This window comes from Nomascus leucogenys, chromosome 22a (assembly GCF_006542625.1).
Source record: "Nomascus leucogenys isolate Asia chromosome 22a, Asia_NLE_v1, whole genome shotgun sequence".
NCBI lineage: Eukaryota > Metazoa > Chordata > Mammalia > Primates > Hylobatidae > Nomascus > Nomascus leucogenys.
In genome coordinates this window covers 28,429,920-28,448,183 of record NC_044402.1, presented here as the reverse complement: position 1 = coordinate 28,448,183, position 18,264 = coordinate 28,429,920, and the positions used below count along the sequence as shown (strand labels likewise).

At 47.7% G+C, this 18,264-nt stretch overlaps 1 protein-coding gene across 1 annotated transcript in view; it reads left to right on the top strand.

Moving 5' to 3' along the window:
• Nucleotides 1-18,264, top strand: part of TMEM63C (transmembrane protein 63C) — a 150,936-nt gene that overhangs the window by 27,974 nt on the left and 104,698 nt on the right. The window lies entirely within an intron of this gene.

Below are 18,264 nucleotides of genomic sequence, written 5' to 3'. Positions count from 1 at the left end.
GATTCCTATAGTTAAGCCATAACTGTACCTGCAGGCAGTCCCATGGGGGCAGGGACACAGATAAGCATCTCATTGCTGTCCAGCCCTTTCCTGGAGATATGCGCCCTCAATCTTGCTATTTGGTGGTGTTATTTGAATAAAATGAATTCCCTTTGAAGTGGAAATTATTCCACTTTGCCTCAGAGTGTTGTATTACAAGGAGAGAAATCCATGTAGCAAGCAGCTTCTGCCTTGAGTGAGTAACCCCGCCTCCATGTCTGTCAGGCCTGTAATGCCCCAAATGTTTTGGATGGAGACTATTCCAAGATGCAAGAAGCTTCACCTAAGAAGGCTGGTGGCGGTTTTCTTTCATTCTCATGCTCTTATTTCAGATAGATCAAGGTGAAGCTAGGCTTGGGTCAGGATGCGCTTTAGTGCTGACAGCAGATCATAGCCAGGGATAACCACAGAGTGCTTCCCAAGCCTCGGAAGGCTTACAAAGATGCCATCCCTGCCTGCCCAGATTTGGAAAACATGCAAGTGTAATCTTCACTTTAGCCAACTAAATACATGAAAATTGGATTATCACAGAGTTTCTATTTGGAGGTGGTAATTTACTTTGCTAACTATGTCTTCATTTTAACAACGATAACACTACTTTGATGTAATAAAGTGCTTTGCAGGCTACAAAGTACATCCACAAAATTAAAATTTCATCCCATGAATCTCTCTCAACAGCACAAACTAGCTGGGGTGAGAATTATCAAACCCATTTTCCTTATGGGGAAACTGAGGTTCAGAGATTTGCTGCATGTTAATTTGCAAGGCTTGACTATGTTTGATTTGAAATATGATTTAATATGCAAAACACATCTCATCGACATTTAACTTTTCTGGAACATGTCAGTTGCATAAAGGAAGCAGGTATATAACATACTCCCCCAGAGTAACAGACCTGAAGGATCTCCCTTTACCTAAAACTGCTGTGCTCTGCAATCTGCATCCCGTCTACTCTGGTTTGTCTTCAACAACATTTATCACCACTTGACAGGTATATGTTTGTCTGTTTACTGTCTCTCTCTCCCCACTGAATTCTCAACTCCATGAGAGTAGGATTTGGACTGCTTTATTCACTGCTGTATCCCCAGTGCCTCTAACAGTGTCTGGCATATAGTAGTAGATGCTCAGTAAACATTGGTTGAATGAATAAATATAATATGCATAAACTTGTAAGCCTGCAGCACATTAATCAAATGCCCTCAGGCACTCTGCTGTTTGTTGTGCTGGAGGGGGTGTGTGTAATTAGGGGCAGGGATGCTCAGCCTCCAAGTTCACATGTCAAGGTAGAAACTACAGGTCTGGATGACAAGTAAACCCAGTGGTCTCCCGGGTGATTGGTGCATCAGGGTGGAAATCCTGGCTTAGCTTGAGAGAGCCTCTTTTGCAGTATCCAGGCTGTGGAAGAATGAACCAATGGGCTCTTTCACCAATTAGCCATGGTTTCCAGGGACCCCTGGTAGAGACGCCTGTGCCTGTGGACAAGCGAATACCCAGCCCCGTGGAAGCGGTGGCAGCAAGATTAACTGGCCCTTTCATCTCAGAGCACACAGGAGGCAGAGGGAGGATAAAGAGGGGGTATAGGGAGGATGAAGAGGAGGGACGGAGAGGGCAGAGAGGAGAAGAGAGAAAAGGGAAGAGGAAGGAGAAGAAAGGGGGGGTAGTGAGCGAGTGCTCACTTATCTGTCTGACACACCAAGTTTATGTCTTCACGATGGAGGAGGCTCAGGAGGAGCAGGGCGAAATCAACTGTCTCCATCGAGAGCCCTGCAATGCCAGGTGTCCAGGATGGGAGGGAATGAGACAGAAGGTTGACATCTCAGTTACAGGAGGAGGGGAGTGAGACCAAGGGAGTGAGGTCCCCGCAGTGCCCTTGGCTGTTTGGAGGCCTCTTAGATATGTTGTTACCATCACAGAGCAGCAGGCAGCACAAACCTCACACTCCTGACCCCCCCTTTCTCCCTGCCCCTACCCCAGCAGAGATGGCCCAGGCCCCAGGAGAGAGGCAGTGTGGTGCAACCAAAAAAATCACAAGTTTTTGGTGTGTGTTGACCTGAGCTTGTATCCCAGCTTTGCCATTCACCAGCTATGTGAACTTGAGCAAGTTCCTTAGCTTCTCTGAGTCTCAGATTTGCTCTCCTTTAAATGAGGACTTTAGCTAACTTGCAGTTTGTCATGAGCTTTTGTTTTGGGGGGTTTTGTCGTTTTGTTTTCTTCTGAGATGGAGTTTCACTCAGTCGCCCAGGCTGGAGTGCAATGGTGCAGTCTTGGCTCACTGCAACCTCCGCCTCCCGAGTTCAAGCAATTCTCCTGCCTCAGCCTCCCGGGTAGCTGGGATTACAGGTGCAGAATCATCAAAAACAGGTCTGCAGTATGGGATAGAAGTTTCAGATGGGACCAGAGGAGGAAAAAGGACTCCAAGAAGAAGGTCTAGAGAGCATTCAGGGCACAGGTTCTGGGGTCAAAGGACCCTGGTTCAGGTTTCAGCTCCAACAGTCACTGGTGCAGCCTTGAGCAAGCCAGCTAACTTCTCTGTGTCTCAGTTTCCTATTTATAAAAGAGTGTTAGTTAATTACAGCTCTCGCCTGATATGGTTGTTACATAGGTTAAACAAGATAACTATCTGTAGAGCACTTAGAATAGTGGCTGGCATAGTAAACACTAAAGAAGTGAGAAGTTATGTAATGAACTGGGATTAGGTTCCATGGCATGTAATAGTAGCCCCAAGACAAAACTGGTTTAAACTAAGATGAAAGTTTATTCACTGCCACGTAAACGAAGTTGAAGCGAGCCCCTCTAGGGTTGATGCAGAGGCTCCAAGGTTATGTGAGACCTAGACTCTATATCGTTCCGTCATCCTGAGCATGCTGCCTCATGGTACAGAACAGCTGCTTCTATCCCAGCCATCATGCCCATATTCCAGCCAGCAAAAAGGAGAAAAGGGGAAAGAATAGGCACCGCCCCCACCCCCCCTTTTTTTTCTCCTGAGACAGAGTCTTGCTGTGTCACCCAGGCTGGAGTGCAGTGGCGTGATCTCGGCTCACTGCAATGCTCACTGCAATCTCTGCCTCCCGAATTCAAGTGATTTTCCTGCCTCGGCCTCCCAAGTAGCTGGGACTACAGGCACGCACCACCACACCTGGCCAATTTTTGTATTTTTAGTAGAGACGGGGTTTCACCATGTTGGCCAGGCTGGTCTCGAACTCCTGGCCTCAAGTTATCCACCTGCCTTGGCCTCCCAAAGTGCTAGGATTACAGCCACTGCGCCTGGCTTTTTTTTTTTTTTTTTTTTTTTTTTTTTTTTTGAGACAGGATCTCACTGTGTCACCCAGGCTGGAGTGCAACGGTATGATCATAGCTCACTGCAGCCTCAACCTCCTGGGCTCAAGCAGTCCTCCAGCCTCAGCCTCCAGAGTAGCTGGACTATAGATGTGCACCACCACACCCAGCTAATCTTTTTTTCAATTTCTTGTAGAGATGGGGTGGGGAAAGATGCGGGGGGAGGGGGGTCTCACTATGTTTCCCAGGCTGGTCTCAAACTCCTGGCCTCAAGCGATACTCCTGCCTCAGCCTCCCAAAATGCTTGTATTACAGATACTACATCCAACCACACCCCACTTTTTTTTTTTTTTGAGACAGAGTCTCACTCTGTTACCCAGGCTGGAGTGCAGTGGCACGATCTTGGCTCACTGCAACCTCCACTTCCCAGGTTCGAGCAATTCTTCTGCCTCAGCCTCCTGAGTAGCAGGGATTGCAGGCACATGCCACTATGCCTGGCTAATTTTTGTATTTTTAGTAGAGACAGCGTTTCACCACGTTGGTCAGGCTGGTTTTGAACGCCTGACCTCGTGATCCGCCCGCCTTGGCCTCCCAAAGTGCTGGGATTACAGGCGCAAGTCACTGCACCTGGCCTACACACACCCTACTTTTTAAGGACATTTCCTGGAAGTTGCACACATTACATGCACTTACCTCTCTCACTGGCCAGAACTTGTTCACATGGGCACACCTAGCTACTGGTCAGTATGTAACCAGCTAAGATATGTGAGTTGTATTGAGAAAGAAGAGGAGGGAAATGGATTTGGGGGATGACTTGCAGCTTTTTCTTCTACTGTGAAAAAGTTTAGACATGCAATTTATCCATTCCCTGGGCCTCAAGACTGAAGACGGATTTTTCTGGGACTTCTAGCCTCTGAGATTCCAGTTTGTCATTGGTCAAACAGGGCTATTGCCCGCTGCCCTTTTCTGCCCTCCACCTGACCTTTGCCTTCCTCTTGGCACTTTTCCTTCTCCTCACAGAACAGGTGCAGGAAAGGCAGCTGCAGCCTGCCAAAGCCTTGGCCCTCAGATGAACATGGATGGTGAGGGCTGGAGGTGGCTATGATCAGTGTCCCAGGCCATCTGACTGTTTCAATAAGCTCAAAATCTGGCCCCAGATGAAAGAGAAGGGGAGACAGAAAAGATGCACTTTAAATATTTTTTACTCTTAAAAACCATATGAGTAATATGTTTTGTAAGAAAATACAAATTTTTTTAATTAAAAGCAAAACAAAATCTTTTCATCTTAAGCCCTGAGCTAATTATCATGAACATCTTGTATGTGTCTCACAATCTTTCATCTACTCAGATTTGTTTCCCCTTAATTACAAATTTGGGCTCACATTTTCATTATCGTTTATAACCAGCTTTTAAAATTCAGCATTAATAAGACAATCCTTCCATGTTGATAAATACATTTCCCCAGTTTAATTTTTAATGGACAGCAAGTATGTCCCTCTTACAGAAGTGACACAATTTAGTAGGGGTGCGCCAAAATTTGGCTTTGATCTTAGTATGAAATTTTGCTCTAGAGCTTCATCTTCAACTCTGGCCACTGAAAGGCTGAACTGCCAAGTTCAGACTTGAGCATCATTTCTGGGTTTCCTAGACTGGGGCATGACCCATGATCCCGTGGCTGTGTTACATGGACTTCGCATGCAATAAGCGTAACAACCTGTTATACTGGCATATCATTTGGATGTACTGTAATAAACACTTTCAAATATGGATGACCTTTCTATGTGTAAATTGTAATGAATATCTTCTTTTGTGCTCTATGTGTTGAAATTCTATCAATGTATAAATGTACATTTATTATTGCAAGAGTAAATTGCTGTAATCATTTATGATTGTAAACATTGTCCCTTTTATGTATGGAAAGAATTATTGAGAGCTTTTAAGTGTTCAGATTTAGAAGGAAACACATAGCTAATACAAATTTTGAAAAATATGTCAGCTAGATACTTTTAAAAGATACTTTTTAAAGACTTGAAAACATTTTAAAATTTTTTTAGAGACAGGGTCTCACTCTGTCACCCCCAGGCTAAAGTACAGTGGCACCATCATAGCTCACTGAAGCCTAGAACTCCTGGGCTCAAGGAATCCTCCTGCCTCAGCCTCCCAAGTAGCTGGGATTACAGTCTTGAGTCACTATATCTGGCTTAAAGATACTTTTTGAGGCAACAACAACAAAAAAATTAAAATAATAATATGAAGGAGAATAATGGAGATTAGATTATATCAGAGTTCTAATCTTTGTAGAATTGTTTGGGATGCTAATATTCATAGCACTAAGCAAAACAACCTTTTAAAACTGTATTCCATTTTTAGTTACTTTATTCTATGTAAGCCATGAATCTTTTTTTAAGCCCTATTTGTAACTCTTTATATCTTGTAAAGATAAAATAAAAACAGAATCTCAGCTTAACCAACCTCATAATTTCATAAGGAGGGAAGCCTCTAAAATCACATATATTAATAACAATATCTATGGTAAATTATATTTAACTCAGTATGGAATATAAAGAATACGAAAAAAAGAAAAAAATATTATCGTTATTATTATTTGAGAAGGAGTCTCTCTCTGCTGGAGGGCAGTGGCATGATCTTGGCTCACTGCAACCTCTGCCTCCCAGGTTCAAGTGATTCTCTTGCCTCAGCCTCCCAAGTAGCTGGGACTATAGGTGCCCACCACCACGCCCAGCTAATTTTTTGTATTTTTAGTAGAGATGGGGTTTCACCGTGTTAGCCAGGATGGTCTCGAACTCCTGACCTCAGGTGATCCACCTGCCTCGGCCTCCCACAGTGCCGGAACTACAGGCATGAGCCACTGCGCCTGGCCAAGAAAAAATTATTAGAACAAGTGAGGCATCACACTCCTCCTCTGCCATTATCAGTCAAAAGTAAGCACCAATTTATTAACACAAACATTACAGAATACATAATACAGAGCAATCTTGCTACTGCTAGCACTAAGAAAATGTTCTTGCACTGTAACATTAAACTGTTAAACACTGACAGTGAAATGCACCAATAAGGAAACTGTCATCACAGAGAATCTCTGATAAAATTTTAGACGTACTCCTTTATCAAAGGCATTGGCTTGGGCTTCGGCTGAATACTGATTGTAACAATTGACCATCTGGTGTTCAGCCAAAATGTGTGTTGAGTGCATCTCTAACTTTAGATTATTTCCAATTTCTCACTATTATTAGCAACATTGCAATGAATGCCCTAACACAAACAACTCTATGGGACCCTGTGATTATTTCCTTGGCTGAATTCCAAGTGGAGTGGCTGGGTCAAAAGGATCCCTATCGCCAAACCATCCTCCAGAAAGTTTGTGCCAGCTTCCTTCCCACACAAGGAGGGAGGGGCTTGTAATCTGCCTTTTCACCAGCTCTGGGACCTGCTTTTCCAATCCCCCCCAGAGGCTGGGAGTTGGATGGTAGAGAATGGCATCCTTCAGCTAGCCCCAGACGCCCCCTGGAGCCCACGATTGCAATTGTAGCTATAATTTTGTGTTTACTTCGTTTCTGGCATTGTGGTAGACCCTTTACTTCCTGCATTTTAATCCCCTCAATGATAGTTCCAAGTAAATATGGCTGGCTTCATCTTATAGATAAGGAAACTGAAACTCAAAGGGTTGGACGGCCCTGCTTTTAGCCCTAATGGAAATCTCCAGGGGCCTGTTCAAGCAACAGTCTGCAAGCCTATTCCTGCAGGTAAATGAAACCTGCAAGGTCCAATCCCCACAACCTCAACTGTTCAGCCCCTCTCGGGATCAGGGATCCCTGCGCCCTCCCAGCCAGCACAGTTTCTAGCTAGGGCCTAAAGGCGGAAAAGAAGGTGACCACCCAGTGGGCTCTGCTCTGTGCTGTGCACTTTATCTTCATGTGTTCACATCCATAGCTTCTTGGTTGTTTCTGAAGGAAAACATGCCAGAGCCTGTCCTCCCTTAGTGAACTTCCTGGTGTGTATAAGTCAGATCTAACAGTGCGAGGAGCGGGTCAAGATTGTTGGTCACGCAGTCCCTCAGCACAGTAAGTTGACAGTTGACTGCTTTGGGGGTAAAGGGGCAAGTTTTGACCATGTGCCAGGAGGGGCTTTCTGTACATTGTCTCATGTAAGTCTCAAATGGCCAGGAGAGATACCTTTATTTTATACAAGAGGAGACAGTTGCTCAGGAAAATATCCAAGAGCTCACAGCTAGGAAATGGCGGAGAATGCAGATAAGGACCTGGACCAGAGGACACACTCAGGGCACGTTCATAGAGTGGATGGAAGGGTGAATAGATTCTACAGGGCCCTAGATGGTGAAACTACAGGAGCTAGACTACCACAGACCCTCTGTGTAAACCAGGTACTCCCAGGCAGGAAATAAGAGGGCAGGATTTGAGCCACCCTGGTGGCAAGGGTCCTCTCTCTTTTCATTCTTTCAGGCAAGAGAAGTTGCATCCAGGGCTGCCTTGTACAGTTGTTCAGGTTCTACACTTTACAATTCCAGGGGCCTCATTTTCACACATGTATATTTGGATGATTATTATAATAATTTTCCAGTAGATGGCAGTAAAGTATCTTGAGTTAAGGACACCCCTTTTCTGTACAAATATACTGTTTGGACTATTTGCAGTGCTGGGTGCATCTCTCTACCAGCCCTCCAAACTGCTGAGAGGTTGCCTGACACCCCTTCCCTCCCTTGTCTCACCCCTTCATCGATTGTCTCAGAGTCTCAGAGTTGGGCTGGGGAGTTCAGAGGAGAGTGGCATTAGCACCAGAAAGCCCCAGCTGCATCCTTTATTCCAACAAAGGTGATGTATGTAATGGGAAATCCTGGGTTCAAGTCCCAGCTCCTGCATTTTTTTTTTTTTTTTGAGACAGAGTTTCACCCTGTTGCCCCAGCTGGAGTGCAATGGTGGGATCTTGGCTCACTGCAACCTTCACCTCCTGAATTCAAGTGATTCTCCTGCCTCAGCCTCCCAAGTAGCTGGGATTACAGGCACGCGCCACCATGCCTGACTAATTTTTTTGTATTTTTAGTAGAAACGGGGTTTCACCATATTAGCCAGGCTGGTCTTGAACTCCTGACCTCAGGTGATCCGCCCACCTCAGCCTCCCAAAGTGCTGGGATTACAGGTGCGAGCCACCACGCCCAGCCGCTCCTGCATTTCTTATGAATGGTCTTATGCAAGTGACCTCAAAGTTCTAGGCTCTAGTTTTCCTTTCTGAAAAGAGTGCAGTAATAATCCCTGCCCTTGGGTTTGCAAGGAACAAATGCTATTCTGAACACGACCACGCATGGCTAGCTATAAAGCACTGTGTCCATGAGTATCCTCCTTACCCAGAGAGGATATGCTGCATTATTGTGGGAGGGGTGTGCCACAGACCACGTGGCGCTGCCTTGTCCCAACACCCCCCAGCATCACCTTCCCATAAGGGATCTCTCTCCTGGCTCTCCGCTGCTACTCTATCCCAAGGGGTTGCTTTGACCCCTTCAGCCTCTGATCCAAGCTCCTTAGTATAGTGCATGCATTAGCCAGTCAATACCTATTTAGTGAGCATCTACTATGTGCTGAGGTCTATGCTAATCTCTAGCCTCAAGTTGCTTACAGTCCCATGGGGGCAATAAATATAGTGTAGTTGCCATCTCGTTTCTTGTTTCTTGATAAAGCCAGGCTTTATCCCATTCCTCTGGGACCCTGGGGAGAAAGAGACCTTACCCAGTTCCTCCCTTCCTAGTTCCTAGGACATTTAATGACTGGACACTACTTGGCCCCTACCATTGTAGATCACTCCACGGTGCAGAAGAGAAGCTTAGCTGGGCTCTTCTCTGCCTCTCTCATGTGGGTCAGGGAAGCCTAGAACAAACTTGCTATGGATTTCACTTACGATTTGACACAGCTGTGAAGAAACAAGAACTCCAAAGTAGCAGTGGCTTAAATGAGCTAGACCTGTAGTTCCTTCTAATGTAAATGAAGTTCAGAGGCAGGCATTCCAGAGCTAATATGGCCACTCTACAGTGCCAGGAGGGACCCAGGCTCTTTCCAGTTCCCTGTTCAGTCATCCCTCAGATGTGGTCTTCATCTTCATGATGGAGGTGTCAGCTCAGGGCTGGCAAAGTCCTTCATCACATCAGGGCCCAGGCTCCTTTTATATCATTTCCTCCTCAATTCTTAATATGCAGCCTTTACCTTATGGCCCAAAATAGCTTCTCATGCTCCAGCCATTGATTCAACATTCCACCAGCAGGAAGTAGGAAAAAAGGTATGAGCAAGGGCATACCTTCTTCCTCTTAGGATACCCCCTGGAAATTACTTGTGGTACTTCTCTTTGTCTCCCATTGGTTAGAATTTAGCCACATGACCATATCTAGATGCAAAGAAGGTCAGCAGATGAGTCTTTATTCCAGGTGGCCCTGTGCTTAGCTAAACATTGGAGGTCCAATTCCTAGAGAAGAAGAGGAGAATGGGAATTGAGGAGCCATGAGAATTCTCTACTACATCTTGCCTATGAGGGGACATCTCCTTCCTACAGGGAACATCTCTACCTAGCAGGCTCCCCAGCATAAATTAACCAGGAAAATAACCTAATAACCATAACACCACAGGACAAGAATTACACAAATATGGTAATGGGGTAATTTCCTCTCTGCATATAAATGACATTTGTGTTCTGTTGTACTTACCATCATTGCCAACCCTCATCCTAGAACCTCTGATGCGCTCAGCTGCCTCCAGTCCTATCCCTCCTGGTCCATCTATAGCATCCCCTCCCACAGCACTGAGACAAAGCCCTCTGTGCACCCATCTCTGCCTCCTCCCTTTCTAGAGTGGAATCTGGCTAAAGTTAAAGCTATGGGAGAAATGAGGGGGAGGCCCCACGACGGCAGCAGCTGCACAGCAGGGACAGGCGGCGGTTGCCTTGGTGAGCTGGGCAGAGATTTCTATGATGCTGCTAAATGTATTTTCCTGACCTGCCACCGCCTTCTCTTTCCTGCTTAGGAGACACCTTTCAGGAGCTGAGGCCCCTCATCTCAACTTGTTCTCTGCTCCCACCCTTTAAAATACTCATTTCCCTGCTCATTACCTCTTCCTGTAAGATTGGGTCTGGAGCCCTCAGACACCCTAGGAGTGGAGGGGGAATGGGGCATTAACACTGATTGAGTCTTGCAGGTGTTTTTCCACAGACCCTCACACCAGCCCTGCACCCTCATCCGCATTTGACAGATCAAGCCCTGAGCCTGAGAGCCACTAGGTAGTTGGTAGTTGGTAGTTGGTCCAGGTCACCCAGCTTGTAGGTGGCAGACCTGGGACTGGAACCCCATGTGGGATTCTGAGGGTGGAATTTCAAGCAGGCTACCAGATGTGGGAGGAGACATTTGGGGGCAAGAGAATGTGCACAGCATTGGCTGTCCCCGCCAGCTTTTCAGGGATAATTTTGGAGCAGGGAGGGAAAATCTGACCCCGCTGGTAAAATTAGCAGCAAACCATGTACCCTGGCCTGTGGTTTAAGGGGGTCATGTGAGACCAAGAGCTATAGGCACCACTGCCTGCTCCACTTGCCCTGTCTGTGCCCATACTCCCCAGGCAGTTTCCCCATCACCCCCAAACTTGATCTCCAGGCACCCTGGCTCTTCCCTCTCTCCAACCTCTCCAAGCCCAGAAAAATCATCCCTCTACTCAGCAAAGGCAGCCTTCAGTTCCCCACCTCCTCCCCTTGGTGCCCTGCCTGCTCAGCTCCAGTCCTGTCTTCCCCCCTCCCCACCCCACAGTCCCAAGCTGCTAGATCAGGGTAGTGCTGAGAATTTCGGGGCCTGGGGTGGGAGTGGCGGGGAGAGGAGAGAAAGGGAAAGGGGAAGGGCATCTTCTCCCCTAACAGAGCTGGCTCCATGGAGTGGAGTCCTGTGCTAGGAGGCCTGTCTGGGCAGCTCACTCACACTTCCCACGCTCCCCTCCCCTGTGGTTCCATTCAGCCATCTATCTGAGACAGAGAGAAGGGCAGAGTGTGGGAGGACAGTTTGGGGTTAAGGTTATCATGGCTCACCTCCTGGAAATAGGACTTAGGGACCAGAAGCTGGATTTCTGAAAGTTTATATGCATACACTTGCTTCTACATGCCCACTCATACACACAAGCACACCTGTACTGACACATACATGCACAGATGCACACTCACACAGACACATACATGCACACGCACACAAGCACTCACTTGCACACCTTAGTCCAAATTCTTCTGGCAGTCCACTCTTAAGGTTAAGGGTTTGAACTTCAAAGTCAGGCAAACGTGGAGTTTTCCTTTACATATTGCATTATAGGTTTTTTTTTTTTTTTTAGATGGAGTTTCGCTCTTGTTGCCCAGGCTGGAGTGCAGTGGCACAATCACAGCTCACTGCAACCTCTGCCTCCCAGGTTCAAGTGATTCTCATGCCTCAGCCTCCTGAGTAGCTGGGATTATAGGCATACACCACCAAGCCCTGCTAAGTTTTGCATTTTGAGTAGAGATGGGGTTTCACCATACTGACCAGGCTGGTCTCAAACTCCTGACCTCAAGTGATTCACCTGCCTTGGCCTCCCCAAAGTTCTGGGATGACAGGCATGAGCCACTGCGCCCGGCTGCATTACAGTTTTTAAACAATGGTTTCTCATTTTCAGAAGGCACTATCTGTTATTAGAACCATATAAAGGTGTCATAAGTGCAGATCCCCCCCCACCACCCCAGCTCCCAGTCTCTGCTCCCCTTCCCAGGGACAAGCGTTGCCACCGATTACCATTGCCACTGATTACTGTTGCCACCGATTATCCTCCTTCAGAGTTGGTCTTTAGATAAGAGCCTCTATAGGGACATAAGCATGTGTGCATATGCTTGTGGATGCACACACACACACACACACACACAGTAGCCCCCTAGATACACTAACACACTGCTTTGCACTCTGCTTTCTTTTTATTTTTCTGAGACAGTGTCTCACTGTGTCACCCAGGCTGGAGTGCAGTGGCGCAATCTTGACTCCCTGCAACCTCTGCCTCCTGAGCTGAAGCAATTCTCCCACCTCGGCCTCCTTAGTAGCTGGGACTACCGACGCACGCTACCACACCTGGCTAATTTTTTTGTATTTTTAATAGAGACAGAATTTCGCCATGTTGCCAGGCTGGTCTTGAACTCCTGGGCTCAAGTGATCCACCTGCCTCGGCCTCCCAAAGTGCTGGGAGAAAGGCGAGAACTTTATTCTTGTTTTGTTGATTGATGTACCTTGGCAATTGCTCGATATTCATGCACACGTAGAGCTCCTCCTTTTTATTTATTTATTAATTATTATTTTGTAGAGACAGGCTCTCATTATGTTGCCCAGGCTGGAGTACAGTGGCTATCAACAGGCACAATCCTCAAGCCCTGCAGTCTCCAGCTCTCAGGCTCCAGCCATCCTCCCACCTCAGCCTCCTGTGTAGCTGAGACTACAGGTGCGTGCCACCTGCCCAGCTTCCAGGTCCTTTTTAATGAGTGCATGGTCCTCCATCATGCAGATGCGCCATAATTCCTGTGATGTGTCCTACTGACTGACCAGATAGTTTCCAGCTGTTCACTTCACTTTCTTGCTGCTACCTGGTGTCTTTTTTTTTTTTTTTTTTTTTTTTTGGAGTCTCATTCTGTCACCCAGGCTGGAATGCAGCAGCGCAATCTTGACCCACTACAACCTCCATCTCCCGGGTTCAAGAGATTCTCCTGCCACAGCCTCCCGAGTAGCTGGGATTACAGGCACCCACCACCACGCCCTGGATAATTTTTTTTTTTTTTTTTTGAGATGGAGTCTTGCTCTGTCGCCCAGGCTGGAGTGCAGTGGTGCAATCTCAGCTCACTGCAAACTCCGCCTCCCAGATTCAAGCAATTCTCCTGCCTCAGCCTCCTGAGTAGCTGGGATTACAGCATGCACCACCACGTCCAGCTAATTTTTGTATTTTTAGTAGAGACAGGGTTTTACCACGTTGGTCAGGCTCCTGACCTCAAGCGATCCAGCCGCCTCAGCCTCCCAGAGTGTTGAGGTGACAGACGTGAGTCCCCACGCCCAGCCTGCTACCTGGGGCTCTTTCATGAGTGTCCCTGCCTGTACCCTTTAGCCCACGTGGGTGTGCATATCTGTCAGAACTGCATGTGAATGAATGGCTGGCCTAATGATTTGGCCTCTCATCCCTCACGTTCTCAGTCTGTGGATGACAACAGTCAGAGCGCTGGCTTTACGGGGTGAGGATGAATGAAGTCCTACCATAGTGCCTGATACACAGGAACCCCCATCAGTGTTAGCTGGGGAGGAGAAAAGCAGCTGGCATGGGGAGGGGGGGAATGAGGGGCCTGTGCGGCCAGGGGAGGCTGGTCAGCCCCCTCCTCAAGGCCACCAAGGAGAGATCACAGGGGCCTCAGCCCAAGAAGTCCCAGGCTCTTGCAGTTGGGACCAGCCAGTGTGGCTGCCACCAGGAGGGGAAGCAGGGGACAGGGAGCGGGCGGCAGCTGCATCAGAGCCAGAGTGAAGAGCAGGCCTGGCTTCCCTGCTGAGTCATCCCCACTGGAGTGAGAGAAGGAGGGAGTGAAGGAGTGAGAGAGGGAGGGAGGGTGTGCGCCAGCACCGCACATCACACACACGCACACATGCACACACACATCACACACACACATCACATATCACACACATCACACACACATCACACACACATGCACACACACATCACACACACATGCACACACACATCACATACATCACATATATCACACACACACACACTTACACCACACATACACACTCACACATGCTCACATGCTCACACACCTCCTGGTTTAGGGAAAAGGAGCCCCTCCCAGCAGAGAGAGGCTTTGTTCCCCACAAGATGTGAAAGCCGTGGAGACAAAGGAGAGGCGGCACTCTCTCCTTTGAGGCCGTTCTCAGCTGCGGTCTCTCCAACCATGCTCTGTCCTCACCCCATGCCCACCAGTCTTCTTCTCTGTCAGCCTGAATCCTGCTGCCACGGTGACCAACCCTCCCGGATGACCCAGGACTGAGGGGTTTCCCCAAATGACATGAGGACGAGTTGGGCACCCTGTCTACCCCTCTCCAACTCCACCCTCACCCTCACCACCCTGCTGGCACCAGATCCCTGCAAATCACCCCCACCTGGCTTCTCCAGGGAGTCACAAAAGCTTTCCTGGCTCTGCAGTGATGTTTTTATGCAACAGACATTTATGAGACTGGTTCCTGAGCTGCACGGAACAGGCATGAGTGAGTCTGCGTGCCACTGGATAGAGGCTGCCCATCACTGGCAGGGGTCCAGAGGAGATGGAGACTCAGGGGACAGGCTGGAGGCAGGGTAGCACATCTCCTTTCATTAAAAGCCACTTTTTGTCTTAGTACAAAATCCCAACACCCAACTGGTGCCTAACGCCCTGCTCTAATTCCTTCTGAACGTATTTCTATTCACATGGACCTGGCTTTTGGAAAAGTCTGAATTTAACAGGATTCAAACAGGAAACATTTATGCTTTGTCTCTAATCACAGCTTTCAACCACGCTTTGTCAAATCTCCTTTTCTGACCCTGAACAATATTCCTGGCAGATTCCTAGCTTTCTGGTCACCTCCAGTTATTAAAAATCCAGGTTAGTCTAGTTCAATTTAAAAGTTCAGGCCAGGGGCGCGGTGGCTCATGTCTTTAATCCCACCACTTTGGGAGGCCAAGGCGGGCGGATCACCTGAGGTCAGGAGTTCGAGACCAGCCTGGCCAACATGGTGAAACCCCCATGTCTACTAAAAATAAAAATATTGTCTGGGCACGGTGGCTCATGTCTGTAATCCCAGCACTTTGGGAGGCTGAGGCGGGCAAATAACAAGGTCAGGAGTTCGAGACCAGCCTAGCCAATATGGTGAAACGCCATCTCTACTAAAAATACAAAAAAAATTTAGCCGGGCATGGTCGCTTGAACCCAGAAGGCAGAGGTTGCAGTGAGCCGAGGTCGCGCCATTGCACTCCAGCCTGGGTGACAGAGTGAGACTCCATCTCAAAAATAAATAAATAAATAAAATATTAGCCGAGCTTAGTGACGTGCACCTGTAATCCCAGCTACTCAGGGGGCTGAGGCAAGAGAACTGCTTGAACTCAGGAGGCGGGGGTTGCGGTGAGCTGAGATTGCGCCACTGCACTCCAACCTGGGTGAGAGTGGGAGACTCTGTCTCAAAAAAAAAAAGTTAAGGCCAGGTGCGGGGCTCACACCTGTAATTCCAGCACTTTGGTAGGCCGAGGCTGGTGGATCACTGGAGCTCAAGAGTTTGAGATCAGCCTGGGCAACATGGTGAAACCCCATCTCTACAAAAAATACAAAAATTTACCGGGTGTGGTGGCATGCGCCTGTAGTCCCAGCTACAGGCTGAGGCGGGAAGATTGTTTGAGCCCAGGAGGTCGAGGCTGCAGTGAGCCATGATTGTGCCACTGTACTCCAGCCTAGGCAGCAGAGTGAGACCCTGTCTCAAAAAAAAATAAAATAAAAGTTAAATATCATGTTCGGCTAGGCACGGTGGCTCACATCTGTAAACCCAGCACTTTGGGAGCCCAAAGCAGAGGATTGCTTAAGGCCAAGAGTTTGAGACGAGCCTAGACAACATAGTGAGACTCTGTCTCTACATGGTCCTCCATCATGTACATGTGGATGACAACCCACATCAAAATAAAATCAAAATAAAACATTAGCCAGGTGTAGTGGTGTGTAGCCTGTAGTCCCAACTACTTGGTAGGCTGAGGCAGGAGGATTGCTTGAGCACAGGAGTTCCAGGCTGCAGTGAGTTATGACTGCACCACTGCACTCCAGCCTGAGTGACAGGGCAAGACCCTATCTCTAAAAATAACTTAAAAAAACCATGTGCAATTATAGAACCACTGCCCCCGCCCCACGTCCATCAGCGTCAGCAAGGCTAGGAATGGGGGGCAGGGGTTTCTCTTCTTCCTCTCCCGCATGGAGTCCTTTCATTTCCAGGATTTGAGGTTGGCGTGTGATGGGTTGGGGGATGACAGCTGGAGAGGAGCAGCCACAGATCTTGTTCTCTTGGCCACCACTGCCTGATAATCAATGCCTTCTGCTGCAGGCTTCCAAGTGGGGTATGTGGTTGAGTTGTCCAGGGAGAGGGTTACTCTGGCTAGATACCTTCCCTCTCAGCTCGACCTCCCAGAGGCCCACCAGTGAAATTCCTCCCCAGCCACCTCCCCAGTGTTTGTGGGGCCCCCAGGAAACTCATGCACCCTTACCTGGCCAAACAGGGCATGCGGGCCCCTCCATTGCTGCTGGCTCTGTGTGGCTGCCACTGTCCACTCTCCTTCCCTTTCCTGCCCCCCTTGGGCCATGGGATGCCAGCCCCTTCCTTTACAGGCACCCCAGTTTCTGTGAGCAAGTCTCCAGGAGCTCACTCCTACTTCCAGAAAGTGGAGGGGGAAGCAGAGCCCCTACCCTCGGTTAGGAACAAGGGCAGTTTCAGGGGTGTGTGGTCTGTGCACTTCCATGAGGCCTCAGGCCAGAAGTGCTGGCAGTTGGTCCAATGCGCTTCTGTCTTGAAGTCTCATAATTTTTGAATTAGGGGCAACTCGTTTTCATTTTACACTGGGCTGCAAAAATTATTTAGGTCGTCTTGCCTGTGAGTGACTGCTCTGACTGTTCTCATCCGCTTATAGAAAGGAGGAGGGTTTCTGGTGACAGTGGGAGTGGAGAGCTGGTTCTGGAGCCTGTCAAAGCCCCAGGAGGTGCACAGTGGTTTTCACCTCTCTTTAGAGTGGAAGATGCTCCACACACATTATCCCGCTTTGGGTTCCAGTCATCAGCTTCCAGGCAATAGGATCAAAATGCATCAGCATCCTCCTGCAAATACAAGCATCCCTCAACATCTAAACACTCACTATCCCCAAATGGGAAGAGAATAGATTCAGATCATCTGCTTTTGTTTTTTGCAACAATGAACTCATGTTGCATGCATTGTTTTATAGCTTCCTTTTTTTCACTTACCAATATGTTGTAAACATATCTTCATGTTGAAAATATTAATCTACAATATAATATTCAGCATCTGTTTCAGGTATATACTGCCTTGTAACAAACCACCCAAGAAACCAATGGCTTAAATCAATGATGATTTATTGTTTCTCACTCTTCTATGGGTTGGCCAGGCAGTTCTGACCATCCACAAGAAATACAGCGTCTTGAGAGAGAAAGACTGGGTTCCGGTCTTCGCCGAGCCTCTTCCTGCTCATGTGGTCTTGGCCAAGTTATTGAACCTCAGTTTCCTCATCTCTAAAGCATTACAAATTATAATAATGATGTCTCCCTTACCTGTGATATTTTAAAGATTCATTGAGAACTATAATAATAGTATATACCTGTATCTATCTATCCACGTAGACAGATACACGCGTTAATGTGTGTGAGGTATAACAAATGTTAGCGATTACTGTTACTGTTGCTGTTGTTTGGAATGCCTTGGCAAGGGCTAGCCTAGTAAGGAAGTTGCTGGGGCAAGGGGATAGCTGGCTCTCCAGCTCATCACAGTGCGAGGCATCGGAGAGAGGGAGGATCCCTGCTCAGGATAGAAAGATCTGAAAGGAAGCAGTGGACAGAGCTGAGAATATTAAGCATTGCTCGGCCAAAAAGGAACTGAAGGCGAGGAAAAAGTCATCTCACTGTAGCCTAAAGGCACTTAGTAGTTAGCTATATTTTCTTACAACTAATAATACGCTGGCAATAAAGTCAGGATAATATATGCTGAAAAGCAGGTAGTGCCAGCTTAGAAGCATCAGACTTAACAAATGACCATGGGCATCCACAGCCTCTGTTCCTGCCCACTCCACCGAGAGCCCCTTAGGCTGTTCCAGGATACAGAGGAGCGTGCAAAGA